Raw genomic sequence first — 5,737 nt, forward strand, 5'->3', positions numbered from 1 at the left:
CCGAAGGCGATCGCTGGCAGGGTGCTGTGGGGAGGGGCAGCGGCTTCGGCAGGCGCCGAGGCGTTTGTTCTGCGTGAGGTCTGATGCACCAGCAAAGAGGGCAATGTGAAACAATAACAGCAGTGATGCCAAGCAGCTTTCAATCGCTGTGATGCCATCTGATGGGGGATCCGAGTGTTCAGCCCAAAGGTACAAAAACCCAAAGGTGAGTAGGGGGCCAGAGCCCAGGAATTCCTGGTTCTCCAACCCCTCAAGGGCACTGTGGGCTTCCCAGTATTCCAGCTCGTGTGGCACCTCTCGCTTCCCCTCTGTCTCTGGTAGGTTAAAGTCCCTGGGTAAGGAAGGGAAAAGGAAGAAAAGATTCATGTGAGAAATATGCTTTGGGGTGGTTGAAGTTACAGGACACTTGGTGAAACAGTCCAGAGGCTCTTGTGAGCAGCAGCAGACACTGAGCAGCCTGTCACAGCAGCAAGGGCCAGATCAGAGGACTCTGCGTGAAGGAGGCACAGGAAAAGAGAGAGGGGAAGGCGGGTTGGAGGAGGTAAGTCTGCCTGCTGCAACCCACCTCCTGCCCTGAGCTCTTCCATCCTGGGGTGCCAGTGACTGAGGGCTTGGGTTTCTTCAGTTTAGCAAAAATATCTTCACAAGCTGCATAAGATAAACAACAACAAAAAAGGCACTCTAATACCAGAATTAGTGTCTCTTCAGGTTCTTAGTAAGGGATAAAAGCTGAAAGACATAAAAGCAGTGCTTTAGTTTCACCACTTCCACTGGTGAAGGAGTAAAGGGGCCTCAACATAACTCTTTATGTATAAAGGAGATCTCTTATGTGTGAACTTCATAGCCCAGTGGTGTGTTACATGTGAGGATCACCTAATGGGTAGAGCTGGAGAGCAAACTACTGTCACAGAAGCATGAACATACAAATGTCATGTTGCTGGATATCTCACCTGTAAGATACTTTGCAAGGCTTGTGCTTTGGAATTAAAAATCATCATGGTGTAGGCACTGTGCACGCAGAAATCCTAATTCAGTCTACTACTTTTAGAGGTACTTGGGTCTATGTTGCCCTTGAGAGCTGCACTTGAATTTTGGCTCAAGGTCCCAGGGCCAAGAGGTGTGAAGCAGATGTTTTGACTGCAGGCACTAAGCAAGAGTTTCTATTTCTGGTGCCAATCGGATGGTGCCAATTAAGCCCAAATATCCTCCTGCCTAGGAGAGAGTGTGTCTCCTTGCATCCCTGTGAAGAGCCTCAGTCTTTTTTGGCAACACAGCCCAAATTTGCAAAAGTGAGCTCTGTCTTTCTAGGGCCACTCTATGGATTGAAGTTGTTTTAGTTCCTCAGGCAGGAGAGAGCTATTTCATAGCTCTCAGAAAATTCATCTGCATCCTTTGCAGATGAGTTGCCCCAACCCAGAGCCTGCCTTTGGAAGCACTGGGCAGTGTCAGGAAATGTTGTGAACAGCCTGTAGTTTTTAAGCAAGGATCTCAGCCCTGTGCAGAGGACTTGGGAACACAGATCCCTCACTGTGAACAGAGCCAAGTGGAGGCAGTCCATGTCTCATCTCCCTCCCCAAATACTCTTGCAAGCAGGATTTTTGTTTCTGCTCTCTGCTGTAAGCAGCTTCTCTGGTTGCAGAACAGCCCAGAGTTCACCAGCTTGGAGGGATAAAACCCCAGCTGCATTCTGCATGCTCTGGCTGTATTCCCTGCTGTTAGCCATGCTGCCGGGGGGCATTGCTATTTCTCAGCCCCAGGTTTGTGTAGTTTGTTGGCTAAGCTCTGCTTGCAAATGCAGAAGAAGGGCTGATTCCCGTTCTGAATCGTTCTCCTGGCACAAAAAAGTGCTGCCTGACCACATGTGGTACAGCCAGGCACTGTGGAGGTCAGACACGGATGTGGGCGAGGAGCACAGGCACCAACAGTCAGCAGGCTTTGAGCTCTTTGGGTCTCCTTTTTATTTTCTAAATAAGGATTGTTGCAAGAAAAGGGGGTGGCAGTTGTTCAGGTGTGTGGCTGTCATCATTAGCACAAAACCCTGCCGTGCTCAGAGACCACTTTCATGGAAAACCATGTCAGGTTTCACCTGAGGGTTAGGGACCCTCCATCTGCTACCAGCACTGCAAATTAACTCCAGCCTGCCCCCCAGGTAAGCTGCTCTCCAGCAGAACAGAGATTCACGTGGCAGAGCAGCCAGGAGCAGGGGAAGCAGACTTGGTTTCTCTTGCATAAGGCAACAGTCTCAGTGGCTTGATTTTCTCTGCTGTGGTCTTGGGGCATGATGAGGGCAGAGTCTGGCCTTGGAGAACAAAGACAAGCTGCAGCACCATAACACAGCATCTCTTATTCCTACCAAGATGCCTCAGGGCCAAATGACACCATCTGTGTGCAGGTTTGTGTGGGGAGCAGTGCCCTGGGGGGACTGTGGGGACACCATTTCTCACAAATGCCCCGTTGGTGGCCTGGCAAGGCTCTCCCTTGGACAGGGGTTTGTGGCAGCATGTCCAATGAGCTTGCAGCAGTAGAAGGGAGCCACAACACTGCTGCTTCCTTGCTCTTCTTATGTTTTCACTGTGGCTCATCCTCTCTTCCTCTGGGTTGCAGAAGATTGGGAAGTTGTACCCTCGAGGGAAATGAACCTCTGTGTCCTGGGCCTCTGGTGTCACCTGTGAAGTAGAAGGATTGTTCCTTCCTGATGTGTGTCCGACAATTCTTGTTACCACAGCCACTCCAGCTGAGGTTAAGGAAGGGAGATGGTTTGGTATAAACAGGTTGGTGAAGGAAAAAATAGAGTTAGACTTCTTGTGAGTACTAGTGAACGAACAGGCTGTGAGCACTGCCAAGAAAATCTATAATTTGTAGAAAAAGAGCACTCTGACATTGTCACCTCACTTTAATCTCCCCTTGCCTTTAGTGATTATTTTCTCCTTGGCCATTGGAGACTATCTGGCTAGCAATAAGTACAGCTTACTCTACTGTTCTGGTTCAACACTAACAGTTAATTGATGTCAAGCTGTATTAAGCTTGAGCTACTCTGATCACCTCATTCAAAACATCCCTTGAATGCCATGGAACAAGAGCTTCTGTAAGAAGCTCTTGGTCAGTGGATTCATGCCTGCTTCGTCTTGCCGTTCTTGTCTTGAAAGGAAATTTTTATGCTAAAACTGTAGCTGTGTGTGTGTTGCAGGAGCAGAAAATGCCTGAGATGCACACTGACCTTCACTACATAAAGTGTTTTTATAAAGCTTTACAAACATAAACTTTAGGGGTCATCCTGCATTTTGAGAAAGGGTAGAGGGCCAGGCCCTTGGTGTAAATCAGCATAGTCTGCCTGAGAAGGGATGAATTCTTCAGCTGAGAATTTGCTTTGTTTTTGCTAGGGGTCTTTAAAATCAGAAACAGCATCAGCCAGAGGGCAAGCAAGGAACACCATTGCCTAGTTGATGCTCTAGAAGAATAGAGGGGCACCAGCCACAGCTGGCATGCTGGATTGCTCAAAACAACAGGGAGAAATTCCCAATACAGGGCGCTGTTCATCTGGGGACTCCTTGCCACAGTATGCTATGGGCTTGTGTTTACATGGTTCAAAAAGCATTTGGACAAATTCATGGGTAAAAATCTCCTAGGGCTATTAAAACCAAGAACATACCTTCTTGCTCCGAGAGGTATTTCAGCTCAGGGCTTTCTGAGCTGCAGGTTGTGAGAAACCAGGGAGGAATGCGTTAAAGGGAGCTTCTTGGGCTAGCTAGAGCTCAGAAAAGCAGGTTAGAAAAACCAGTGAGGGCCTTTTAGTGTGTGACAGAAGGTGATGTAGGAGCATGACCTCCCTGCTCATCTAAATTTTAGGCTGATTTTAGGGAGACACTTATGGCACTGCACAACTAAAGCAGACATGAATTTCTCTCCCACTCCTTGAGATGGGTTGCTCAGGCAAAGACCAGCCATGTCATCAGGGGCTGGTCCATCACCACTGTTACAGCGGGGATTCTGTAACACAGTGCACCAAACCAGGAGTCCGGTGGGAAGGCAATCTCTAGGGAGGGACTGTTGGTAGGTGTTGGAGAGCTGCTCATTTCCCCAGCCGCGGCCGGGGCTCTGCCCAGGACAGCCAATGGGAGCGAGGCTGAGCAGGGGCTGGGGAAACCCCGTGCCGCCCTCGCGGCCCCTCGCCCGGGGCTGCGCGGCGGGGGGACGAGAGCCCGGCACACCACGGACCTGCGAGAGCATTTCTGGCCACAGCCAAGACTTCTTGCAGGTTTGCTGAGGAGGAGATGAGGTTCAATCCATCCAGACTCCCCCACTTCCTTCTGGGAGAGGACCGCAGGAGAGAGCATTGACACAACAGTGGAGGAGAGAGGAAGAGGAAAGCAACCAGTGCAATGGTAAGGGAAAGTCCTCCTAGGCAGAAACTGCAAGCAGTAATGAACCTCTGGCCAACCCATGATCTGAGTCTTCTCCTGAGTGAGGTGTTGAGGAATTTTAGCACCTAGAGGGCTGGAAAGCAGCAGCCTGATGTTAAGGGGTGAAGAGGAGAGGCTGTGTGAAAGGACAGGCTGTCATGAACTATCCAGAAATGAAACTTCTCCTGGGGCGAAAGAAAGGTGGGAAAACAGAGGTGTTCTCCCTCCCTGAGCGAGTCTGACAGCCATATGGTGGTAAGAATTGTTGTCATCATAATTAATTCCTTTTTGACATTGCTCTGGCAGATGTCCACAGGTCTGCAGGAGCAGGGCTCTCTTCTCAGCAGCTGCAAAGAAGTGGAGTAAGAAGTAAGTGGCAGGGAGGGTTCCTTTTGTTTTGCAGGCTAGCTGGGCTTGCATGAGAAATGAGGCTGAATGGATTCTTCCATCTCTGGTCCTGCAGGCTATCTGAGGGACAATGACTCCCGTTTCTGACACTGTCACTCCAGCCCTGGATTGCACCAACGTTGCTGAAGCTGACACTTTAATATAAAGCAACTTGGGCATTGCAGCAAAGAAACTAAACTAAATCAGAGCACCTATCTTGTGTAAACATGACCTTCATGTCCAGCATTCATTTGACACTCTCTGCTAAAACAACTCTACCTCCAACTAAAATCATCTGAAATGAGGGCTTTGAACTGCTGGCACCAAGACTGCAGCTCCAGAGGGACTAATAAATGTATATGGTTTCCCCTTCTTGCTGCCTTTTGTGTCCCCTATAAAGAAGGATTCTGCATGAGACTGAAGGAGGAGAAGAAATGCACTTTTAGATAGTGTTACCTTTCTGTTTCTATTGTATCATAACCATTAATCCCCATCTCTGGATTTCTGTGTACTGCCATGGTCCTTGCTCCCTGTGTTGTGTAGTAAAGGGGAGCCAGGGAGGCACAGAGGTGGTAATTACAGACATGGATGTGCTTTCCATGCCATGGCTTTGGTATGTCCTGGGGACATGTCCTGCAGTTGTGTGTTAGTTTGGGGTTGGTTTCAGCTACAACCCAGACCTGATGCAGCTGTTACAGGCCTGGAAATCCCGAGTGCACACAGAGGACTCACCCCTTCAGGGCACACACAGGGGACCAAGAGCAGTCTTGCCTTAGCTGAGCTACCACTACATAGGATTTTTAAGAAATGATGGAAGGGATGGATTACTGGTGATTTTAAAAAATGGCTGGTTCTTTGAAAGAGTCCAGTTTTCTAGCTTTCATACAGAGGATTTCCCCTTTTTGACTTGAACTAGGGATTTTATTTTCCCTTCCCTTCATATAATTCTT

The 5,737-nt window shown here is 48.9% G+C and overlaps 1 long non-coding RNA gene across 1 annotated transcript; it reads left to right on the top strand.

The window, feature by feature from the left end:
- The first annotated feature begins 4,094 nt into the window (after positions 1–4,094).
- On the top strand, positions 4,095–5,159 carry LOC108446043. Its single transcript, XR_001861151.1, has 3 exons — positions 4,095–4,382; positions 4,707–4,769; positions 4,864–5,159. It is a non-coding gene; the product is annotated as an uncharacterized LOC108446043 (long non-coding RNA).
- The last annotated feature ends 578 nt before the right edge of the window (positions 5,160–5,737 follow it).

Source organism: Corvus brachyrhynchos, unplaced genomic scaffold (assembly GCF_000691975.1).
Source record: "Corvus brachyrhynchos isolate BGI_N302 unplaced genomic scaffold, ASM69197v1 scaffold152, whole genome shotgun sequence".
Taxonomy (NCBI): Eukaryota; Metazoa; Chordata; class Aves; order Passeriformes; family Corvidae; genus Corvus; species Corvus brachyrhynchos.